Source organism: Palaemon carinicauda, chromosome 1, assembly GCF_036898095.1.
Source record: "Palaemon carinicauda isolate YSFRI2023 chromosome 1, ASM3689809v2, whole genome shotgun sequence".
Taxonomy (NCBI): Eukaryota; Metazoa; Arthropoda; class Malacostraca; order Decapoda; family Palaemonidae; genus Palaemon; species Palaemon carinicauda.
Genome location: NC_090725.1, coordinates 300,561,735 through 300,574,234, shown reverse-complemented (window position 1 = coordinate 300,574,234; position 12,500 = coordinate 300,561,735).

Genomic DNA, 12,500 nt, shown 5'->3' with positions numbered 1-12,500 from the left:
GATCTTCACGCTCAGAGTGCTTTTCTAGTTTTCGGATTGAAGTGAGAATAGAGGAGAGGAAGGCCTTGAAAATGTAGGATGCACGAAATAGAACGGAAGGTGAGACCATATGAAAGTATATATTTATATATACATATGATGTATAGAGACGATTGGCTAAATCTAGCCGAAGACTTTTGCGCCAATGAGCGTAGGAGGAGATGATATATATATATATATATATATATATATATATATATATATATATATATATATATATATATATATATATATATATATATATATATATATATATATATATATATATGATAAATTTTTGCACATTTAAACGTGTTTCTTTCATATTTCAAATAAGCCATATATATTAATACATTAAAGTCTGGATTCTCTTAACGACCTGGGGATCAGAGTCCCAGGCGGAACCGCCCAAAGACTATGATATCGGACCGGCGGGGATTTGAACCCTCGTCCGGGATATCTGTATGCCAGTGACCATGGTCACTGGCATACAGATATCCCGGACGAGGGCTCAAATGGTCACTGGCATACAGATATCCCGGACGAGGGTTCAAATCCCCGCTGGTCCGATATCATAGTCTTTGGGCGGTTCCGCCTGGGACTCTGATCCCCAGGTCGTTAAGAGAATCCAGACTTTAATGTATTAATATATATGGCTTATTTGAAATATATATATATATATATATATATATATATATATATATATATATATATATATATATATATATATATATATATAGACACACATAGATACATACATATATACATACATACACTCCTATATACTGTATAAATATTAAAACACAACCTACAGCATCTGTCAGTGATTGCAGGCAACTGTATGAAAACTGCGTAGATTACATCTTCATTGCCAGACGTATGAGATCCTCCTTATCTGTGACACGGGACAGATGAGAAGATAGATAAGTGTCAAATCACCTCTTCACCTGGTCCAGACAGGTAATTGCTGGGACGTCTCTGTGGAATGCCTCTGACATGTGATCGATGTAGGCTGATTAGTCTTTTAAGAAACTGATTTGGTGAAGGATGTTAAGTGTTTTTTTTTTTCTTTTGTTTGGTATTGTTTTTTTTTTTCTTTTGTTTGGTATTGTTTTTTTCTTTTTTGCTTTGTTTTCTTTAGATTTTCTTGGATTGTCAGGTTATTTGTTATTTGGTTTAGTTTTTTAATTTATTTGTTTTGGTTGTTTGTTTTGGTATTGTTTCTTTTGCTTTGTTTTATTTTGATTTTTTTGGATTATCAGTTATTTGTAATTTGGTTTAGTTTCTAAGTTATTTGTTTTGGTTTAGTTTCTAAGTTATTTGTTTTGGTTGTTTGTTTTGGTATTGTTTATTTTGCTTTGTTTTATTTTGATTTTTTTGGATTATCAGTTATTTATTAGTTGGTTTAGTTTGTAAGTTTTTTGTTAATTGTTTTGTTGTTTGTTTTATGTCTGACTGAAAATATATTTTATTTTAATTTTATTTTAATTTTCAATTATTTGTTCATTTATTCATTTATTTATGGATTTATTTAATTTCTTATTTATTTATCTATCAGTTTTTATAATTTATTTGTCCATCTAATCAACAGTTTATGTTTCACATTTGCTTACAATATTAACGTTATATGTACTTACATTTGAATTTTTTTTTCCAAACACTTTTTCATAATTTACATAATTTTATATATTCATTCATGTGTTAAATTAGTAACATGAACATTCAGTAATTGAAAATCAATAAAAGAGATAATAAGCCTATCAAAAGACTTGTTGGGAATGATATGTAGCCTTCATAGAAAAAAAAGGAGCATTCATATAATTCATGTAGCCTATTTGTGTTCCATGCCTATAACAACGATAATCTACCCTTTATGTAGGCCTACTCTTATCTCTAAACCTGTTACAGCTTTCCCCGGGGCCAGCTTCTCTTGATGCTGTACTGTTAAAGTATCCGATATTTGGGACAGTACATCCCGACTCTCTGATACTAGTATACACGACCCGTCACTTTAAATACTTAGAAGAATATGCACAAACATCCCTTCCCACCTCCTCACCCCAAACCACAGCCCGCTGGTTTGGGAATTTGTGGGATATTGTGGTTTCCGAGTGTGCCTCTAGGTGTACCCCCTCCCACTAGGTTATGACTACTTCCTCTACCTGTGATTTGTCACGAATTAATAAGTGAATAATTAGATGAGAAATTATATAATGAAAAAACAGGTCACAATCCACCTCGGACCTGGGAAAGAGTTGCACCATATACTGTGTATGAATAAATATATATATATATATATATATATATATATATATATATATATATATATATATATATTTATATATATATATATATATATATATATATATATATATATATATATATATATATATATATATATATTCATATACATATACGTATATAAATAAGTTCATGCACGCTGCACGCATGAGAATAATGTAACCAGAATACATCTATCAAATCACATGCAAACCTAGCACACATTCCATAAACTCATCATACATTACAAATAAACTTCCACAAACATTCCATTCAATTCCACTGGGTCATATCTTAAAAATTCCACGCAAAACTCCTTCCACTGAACCAAACAAACATTATGTATGTTGAATGTAAACTGTTGTTATTCTTTTACTTCCCACTGGGTGATTTTAGGTGGGCTAACCTAGATCTGGGTGACCTAGATTGCAGGTGTCACGTAGTAACAGGCTATCGACTATCTCCTGGTTGAAGCACCTGATCTCCATAAGGACAGGTGCATTAAAACTCAACCTTGGAAGTAGGGTAAGGGTTAGTTTAATGATTTATTGTTAATTTTTTCTCATCATTTATGTTATTTCCTTTCCTCACGGGGCTATTTTTCCCTGTTGGAGACCTTGGGCTTATAGCATCTTGTTTTTCTAATTAGAGTTGTAGCTTGGCTAATAATAATATTAATAATAATAATAATAATAATAATAATAAAGGGAGTTGGATGCAAACCAAGGTCGAGTGCCCTCGTCGCCGCTGGGCGCTCATTACGTTCTTCTCTCTGGTTACGGTTCAGTTTCCCATTTACATACACACACACCAAATAGTCTGGCCTATTCTTTACATATTCTCCTCTGTCCTCATACACCTGACAACACTGAGATTACGAAACCATTCTTCTTCATACGAGGGGTTACTGCACTGTAATATTTGAGTGGCCACTTTCCTCTTTGTAAGGGTAGAAGAGACTCTTTAGCTATGGCAAGCAGCTCTTCTAGGAGATGGACACTCCAAAATCAAACCATTGTTCTCTAGTGTTAGGTAGTGCCATAACCTTGTGTTAGAGTTCTCTTGCTTGAGGGTACACGCGGGCACACTGTTCTATCTCATTTCTCTTCCTCCTGTTTTATTAATTTTTTTAAAGTTTATATAGGATATATTTATTTTAATGTTACTCTTCATAAAATATTTAATTTTCCTTGTTTCCTTTCCTCACTGGGTTATTTTCCCTGTTGGAGCCCCTGGGCTTATAACATTCTGCTTTTTCAATTAGGGTTGTAGCTTAGTAATTTATAATAATAATAGTTATAAACGACACTCAACTAGGTTGAGATCTTAGTATTATATTTTGCCTAAGACTTATAATGTGAGACAAGTAACATGTGTGCCCCTCCCTCTCTTGCTTGACTTGGATGGAAATTGAGTTTGTAACGTTCAGTTAATAAGTCAGATTTGAGACTTGAAGGTTTAAAGGTCACTCAAGAATGACAGAGGCAAGGGACAGTGTCATTCCCCTAGAAAGTAGGACAATGCCCTAGAGACTGACCATATATATTATATGATCAGCGCTCAAGCCACCTCTCCATCCAAGCTAGGACCAGGGAGTGCCAGGTAATGCCTGCTGATTACTCAGCAGATAGACCTATTGGCTCTCCCGAACCCCCTAAACCTTAGCTCACAAGGATGGTAAGGTTGGAAGCGCTAAAGGCACTAACGAGTCTGAACGGGATTCGAACCCCCGTCTGGTAAACACCTGCCAGAGACATTACCAATCAGGCCACAACAACCCTAACTTGAGATATATTGAGATTAACAGTAACGTGTTCTTTCTCTTCGAGTGTGTCTGTTAAAGTTGTGAGTATCTACAGTATAATATTCAGAAGTCAACGAGAGACTTTGTGAATAATTAATTATGTATTTGGAGATATTCGTCCATTCACTCTGAAGATATATATATATATATATATATATATATATATATATATATATATATATATATATATATATGTATATATATATATATATATATATATATATACATATATATATACATGTGTATATATATATATACATATATATATATATATATATATATATATATATATATATATATATATATATACATATATATATACATGTGTATATATATATAATATATATATATATATATATATATATATATATATATATATATATATATATATATATATATGTATATACACATGTGTATATATATATATATATATATATATATATATATATATATATATATATATATATATATATATAAAGAGAGAGAGAGAGAGAGAGAGAGAGAGAGAGAGAGAGAGAGAGAGAGAGAGAGAGAGAGAGAGAGAGAGAGAGAGAGAGAGAGAGAACATCGTGATCTCAAATAACAAAAAAAAAAAAAAAAAAAAAAAAACATAACAAATCACTTAGTAATATCCTTATTTTATGATAAATTTCTTCAACTAAATGACACAACACTATCTTTGAAAAAAAAATTATAAAAAGACATTTTACAAGATAAGAAACGATCGTGCACAAGGTCGATCGCTTAGTTGACGTTCATCACGTAATTGAGGAAGGAGTGACGTCACGCGGTTAATCGAGACCTTGGTGAAACTGATATTTGGGTCACCTCTTAGTTTATTGCCGTACTAAAGATATGATAAAACACTATAATCCATTTTTTTTCAGTGAGGCAGATATGCACCGACTCGCAGGGGTGCCCTTTTAGCTCGGAAAAGTTTCCCATTAGCTGATTGGATGGAAGTATTTTTATCCAGATGCTTCCGACCAATCAGCTATCGGGAAACTTTTCCGAGCTAAAAGGGCCCCCCTGCGAGTTGGTGCAAATCTGCCTCAGTGAAAAAACTGACTATAGTATAAGTATGTTTCAGAATTGCTATAAATAGTATAAGAATATTTTATGAATACTAGTGTACCCGGACAGTTAAAGGTAACGTCCAAATGTTTAGATAGTTATGCAAATGCATACAACTAAAGGGGCACTCACTAGAGCGCAGACCTCTGCCGCGGCAGTTTATTTTTCGACCTTTTTGTCGACCTTGACATGTATTAATTGGCGTTGATTTTCATACACTCAAAAATGAACCAAAATTGAAGTCTCTGTGACAACGATGTCTGTGACCTTGACCTTTGACTTTCATATGTAATAATTGGCATGGATTTCATACACTCAAATATGAACCAAGTTTGAAGTCTCTGTAACAACGTGGTCTGTGACCTTGATCTTTGACCTTGACATGTATTAATTGGCGTGAACTTTCATACACTCAAAATGAACCAAAATTGAAGTCTCTGTGACAACGATGTCTGTGACCTTGACCTTTGACTTTCATATGTAATAATTGGCATGGATTTTCATACACTCAAATATGAACCAAGTTTGAAGTCTGTGACAACGATGTCCATGACCTTGACCTTTGACCTGGACATGTATTAATATACTTGGATTTTCATACACTCAAATATGAACCAAGTTTGAAGTCTCTGTGACAACGATGTCCATGACCTTGACCTTTGACCTTGACATGTATTAATATACTTGGATTTTCATACACTCAAATATGAACCAAGTTTGAAGTCTCTGTGACAACGATGTCCGTGACCTTTGCCCACCAAAATTTAATCATTTCCAGCTTTTTACATAACAGTTAATCCCTGCAAGTCTCATTGCTCTAAGATTAAAATTGTGGCCAGGGAGCTGTTCACAAACAAACACACACAAACAGGACTGAAAACATAACCTCCTTCCAACTTCGTCTGCGGAGGTAAAGATTAAACCCCCTTTCCTAACTACAACCTGCTGGTTCGGCAATTTGTGGGGGAGTGTTGCATCAGAGTGTAAGGGGTACTTACCCCCTCTCGTCAAAGTATGACTACTTCCTTTAGTAAAAGGATACTCCAAAATCAAACCATTGTTTTCTAGTCTTGGGTAGTGCTATAGCCTCTGTACCATGGCCTTCCACTGTCTTGGATTAGAGTTCTCTTGTTTGAGGGTACACTCGGGCACGCTGTTCTATCTTATTTCTCTTCCTCTTGTTTTATTTTTAAGTTTTTATAGAAAGATCCAATTTAATGTTGTTACTGTTCTTAAAATATTTTATTTTGATTTTTTATTACTTATCTTTTAGCTCATTTATTTTCTTGTTTCCTTTCCTAACTGGGCTATTTTTTTCTGTTGGAGCCCTTGGGCTTATAGCATCCTGCTTTTCTAACTAGGATTGTAACTTGCCTTGTAATAATAATAATAATAATAATAATAATAATAATAATAATAATAATAATAATAATAATAATGGTGATGATGATTTTATACGGTCAGGCACTTGCTTTTTATTATATAGGATTGAATTTTACATATTTTATCTAAAGGGGTGGTGATACTCCCATATTTCGACAGAATCATTTTTTTTTTGACAATATTTTAACCTAATAGAAAATAAAAATTACAAACCCAGCTGACTTCATCTCAACCCAGGGTTATAAAGACAACAAATTTGAAAATAATCGGTTTAGTAGTTTTCCTCGCAACGGCATTCTAATTTGTTTGTCCTTTATTAACTGGCGGAATGACCCCTGCGGTGACATAATGGGGACTTTCGAATTCTTGTTTTACCACCATGTTATTAAGCTGTCAAGTTTTTTGGTTCTGAAATTGTCTGCGTGATATAAAATGAATGTCCGGAAGAGATTATATAAATGAGATACGTTAGCAATGACAATGAACTAAAATTTGAAAGCTGAGTTTTCTTAATAGTTTTCTTATTAATTTATCAGGGTTCGAAATTGTCTACGTGATAAATGTATGTCCGGAAGAGACTGTATAAAGGAGGTACGTCAGCAATGACAATGAACTAAAATTTGAAATCAGAGGTTTCTTAATAATTTTTTTATTAATTTATCAGGGTTCGAAATTGTCTACGTGATATAAAATGAATGTCCGGAAGAGAATGTATTAAGGAGATACGTTAGCAATGACAATGAACTACTTGTTGAAAGCGGAGTTTTCTTAATTAGTTTCAATTGTCTTTATAATTAGCCTTCCTAAGTCTTGCGTTGTGTCCGCATCAATGGGTCTTAGAAATCGGACAATTTCCTTGTTTATGGCGTGGCAGTATTTTCACGAAACTCGCTGTTGAAGGTCTTTCAATATAAGGCGACATTACCTGTATCAAGGAAACTGATTGACTGCTTTCATTGGATTCCGCCCGATTGTAGAAGCACGTTCTGATGGACGTCTGCAGGTGCCGAGGGACGTCTGCACGTGCTGAGGAATGTCTGCACTTGCTGAGGGTGCTGAGGGATGTCTGCGCGTGCTGAGGGATGTCTGCGAATCTGCACTTGCTGATGGACGTCTGCACGTGCTGAGTGATGTCTGCACGTGCTGAGAGATGTCTGCACGTGTTGATTGATGTCAGCACGTGCTGAGGAATGTCTGCACGTGTTGATGGACGTCTGCACGGGCCTAGTGATGTCTACGCGTGCTGATGGACGTCTTCACGCACTGAGGAATGTCTCACGTGTTGATGGACGTCTGCACGTGCTGAGGGATGTCTGCATGTGCTGATGGACGTCTGCACATGCTGGTGGACGTCTGCACATGCTGGTGGACGTCTGCACGTGCTGAGTGATGTCTACTGGTGCTGAGAGACGTCTGCACGTGCTAAGGGACGTCTTCACGTGCTGAGAGATGTCTGCATATGCTGAGTGATGTCTGTACGTGTTGATGGACGTCTGCAAGGGCTGAGGGACGTCTGCACGTGCTGAGCAATGTCTGCATGTGCTGAGTAATGTCTGCACGTGCTGAGGGATGTCTGCACTTGCTGAGGGATGTCTGCACATGCTGAGGGACGTCTGCACGTGCTGGTGGATGTGTGCACGTGCTGGTGGATGTCTGCACGTGCTGAGAGATGTCTGAACGTGTTGATGGATGTCTGCACGTGCTAAGGGATGTCTGCACGTGCTGAAGGACGTCTGCAAGTGGTGGGGGATCTCTGCACGTGCTGAGGGACGTCTGCACGTGCTGAGGGATGTCTGCACATGCTGAGGGACGTCTGCACGTGCTGGTGGATGTGTGCACGTGCTGGTGGATGTCTGCACGTGCTGAGAGATGTTTGAACGTGTTGATGGATGTCTGCACGTGCTAAGGGATGTCTGCACGTGCTGAAGGACGTCTGCAAGTGGTGGGGGATCTCTGCACGTGCTGAGGGACGTCTGCACGTGCTGAGGGATGTCTGTACGTGCTGAGAGATGTCTACACGTGTTGATGGACATCTGCACGTGCTGAGGGATGTCTGCACATGCTGAGGGACGTCTGCACGTGCGGAGGGATGTGTGCACGTGCTGGTGGATGTCGGCAGCACGTGCTGAGAGATATCTGAACATGCTAAGGGATGTCTGCACATGCTAAGGGGTGTCTATACGTGCTGATGGACGTCTGCAAGTGATGGGGGATGTCTGCACGTGCTGAGGGACGTCTGCACGTGCTGAGGGATGTCTACACGTGCTGATGAACTCGTGATCACCGTGAGAGATGGTCGTTGGAAAATGAGGGAAAAAAGAGTAAACAAGAAGCATCACGTTCCAAGAGCGATTAAGAATCAAGGTCTGTTATAAAGCGATGTTATTCAAATATGAAAACAAATATATGCAAATAAACAATATCAAATACACTGAGCAGCTGTGCAATATCCTTCGTGGAAAATATCGGCAAAAAAGTAGAAAGTTATGACCACTTTTTAAGGCTCGGCGCTTCCTCTGCCTTTCTTTCAAAGAAGAAAAGAAAGAAATAATCAAGTTGTAGTAAGTAATTGATTCAAGGTCAATAATTCGTCTGCTTTCTATTTATCCAGATGAAAAAGCAGAAGTTTTTTTATCTTTTAGTTGTATATATTATTATTATTATTATTATTACTATCCAAGCTACAACCCTAATTGGAAAAGCAAGACGCTACAAGCCCAGGGGCTCCAACAGGGAAAAACAGCCCAATGAGGAAAGGAAATAAGGAAATAAATAACTGAAGAGAACAAATTAACAATAAATCATTCTAAAAACAGCAACAGCGTCAAAACAGATATGTCCTATATAAACTATAAAAAGACTCATGTCGGCCTGGTCAACAAAAAAGCATTTGCTCCAACTTTGAACCTTTGAAGTTCTACTGATTCAACAATATATGCATTGTAAGCGGCTAAGCATGAAATGCATGCATATATTAATATTAATTGCCGGTATTTCATCTTGGGAGATCACCATTGCTTTTTGTTGTAACCCACAGACATCTATTCTTGGAAGTCAGAAAAAAAGACCAGATTGTCAGCAATAATAGTTTCTTGTATTACTCCGAGGGGAAAAAAAACTCAATCGCATGTGAACAAGCAAAAAAAATTTTTTTTTTTATCGTTATTTAGATTCAGCTTCAAGAAGAATTGGCAATTGCATGTGGTGAACAAGTTTGCGTTTAAGTGTTTCATGACTCTGTGCTTTTGCGAAGCATCGTATGAGTTCTCTTAAGTGTTTTATATTCTTGTGCTTTTGCGAAGCATCGTATGAGTTCTCTTAAGTGTTTTATATTCTTGTGCTTTTGCGAAGCATCGTATGAGTTCTCTCAAGTGTTTTATATTCTTGTGCTTTTTGCGAAGCATCGTATGAGTTCTCTCAAGTGTTTTATATTCTAGTGCTTTTGCGAAGCATCGTATGAGTTCTCTCAAGTGTTTTATATTCTCGTGCTTTTGCGAAGCATCGCATGAGTTCTCTCAAGTGTTTTATATTCTCGTGCTTTTGCGAAGCATCGCATGAGTTCTCTCAAGTGTTTTATATTCTAGTGCTTTTGCGAAGCATCGCATGAGTTCTCTCAAGTGTTTTATATTCTCGTGCTTTTGCGAAGCATCGCATGAGTTCTCTCAAGTGTTTTATATTCTCGTGCTTTTGCGAAGCATCGCATGAGTTCTCTCAAGTGTTTTATATTCTAGTGCTTTTGCGAAGCATCGTATGAGTTCTCTCAAGTGTTTTATATTCTCGTGCTTTTGCGAAGCATCGCATGAGTTCTTTAAGTGTTTTTAATAAGCATCTTATGAGTTCTATAAGTGTTTTTATTCTCATGCTTTTGTGAAGCATCGCATGAGTTCTCTCAAGTATTTTTATTCTTGTGCTTTTGCGAAGCATCGTATGAGTTCTTTAAGTGTTTTTATTCTTGTGCTTTTGGGAAGCATCGTATGAGTTCTTTAAGTGTTTTTATTCTTGTGCTTTTGCGAAGCATCGTATGAGTTCTATAAGTGTTTTTATTCTTGTGCTTTTGCGAAGCATCTTATGAGTTCTATAAGTGTTTTTATTCTCATGCTTTTGCGAAGCATCTTATGAGTTCTCTTAAGTGTTTTTATTCTCGTACTTTTGCGAAGCATCGTATGAATTCTATAAGTATTTTTATTCTTGAGCTTTTGCGAAGCATCGCATGAGTTTTCTCAAGTATTTTTATTCTTGTGCTTTTGCGAAGCATCGTATGAGTTCTCTTTAAATATTTTTATTCTCGTGCTTTTGCGAAGCATCACATGAGTTCTCTCAATTATTTTTATTCTCGTGCTTTTGCGAAGCATCGCATGAGTTCTCTCAAGTATTTTTATTCTCGTGCTTTTGCGAAGCATCGCATGAGTTCTCTCAAGTATTTTTATTCTCGTGCTTTTGCGAAGCATCGCATGAGTTCTCTCAAGTATTTTTATTCTCGTGCTTTTGCGAACCATCGCATGAGTTCTCTCAAGTATTTTTATTCTCGTGCTTTTGCGAACCATCGCATGAGTTCTCTCAAGTATTTTTATTCTCGTGCTTTTGCGAAGCATCGCATGAGTTCTCTCAAGTATTTTTATTCTTGTGCTTTTGCGAAGCATCGTATGAGTTCTCTCAAGTATTTTTATTCTTTTATACATTCACCTCATTTATTCTTTGCTTTTTCCATTCTATCATGACTTAGACCTTAGTTTATATATATGTTTTTTTTTATTACTTTTACTATCAAGGCTTACGTCCATCTCAGTCCATCTAAGTTTATTTCTATTTTGAATTCATTGTTGTACAGCTATTGCTCAAGCATACACAAATATGTATGAATATAACGTATTGGTATTATGTGTAACATCTTTTAATACACTTATCTCTTGAAAAAAAAGTTGTTTATTGTTTATTTTTTATCAATACATTCCTCATTAACTTTATTATTATTATTATTATTATTATTATTATTATTATTATTATTATTATTATTATTAGTTTTATCATTATTAATATTATTATTATTATTGTGAGTTTTATTATTATTATTATTATTATTATTACTTGGATGTAAGATTTCCTTATAAAGTATCACGGCAACTTATTAGTAAACCGTGCTTGTAATACACGCATATACAAACACACATTTCTTGTCCATTGTTATTGCAGTAGGCGCTCAAGAACGAGCGTCCTTATTGGCTTTGATTGTAACGTTTTGAATCCCATTGCACTCAGATCTGGCATCGCCGGACAAACTGTATGCCACATCTACATTTTAGTTAGGGAACTAAGGTTTTAACCGTTAATATATGAAGTGAGATATATATTTATAATATCTGATGAAATGTAAGAACTACAATTCAAGAAAGAACGAGCGTGCTTTAAAGGCATTGACTGTAACCTTTCGAATCCCAGTGCACTCAGATCTGGCAACGCCGGACAAACTATATGCCACATCTACATATTTAGTAATGAAGCATAGGTTTTAAACGTTAATATATGAAGTGAGATGTATATTTAGAATGTCTGGTGATAATAAAGCATTATAATTTAAGAAATGGAACCTATTTCAGTAGACTCCTTAATGCTAATATGATTACCATAACATAAAATTGGCAACGTACATCTCTACCAGCCACACCTCAGCAATCCTAGAAAGTTTGATGGAGTATAGTGAGGTAAGTTGATAAGGAAATAATCTATATATGAGACGTAATGAAGTAAAAATATAAAATATCTTAATATCATTAACAACGTTAAAATACACAAACATATATATATATATATATATATATATATATATATATATATATATATATATATATATATATATATATATATATGTATATATATATATATATATATATATATATAAACTATGAAGAGACTTATGTCAACCTGTTCAACATGAAAACATTCG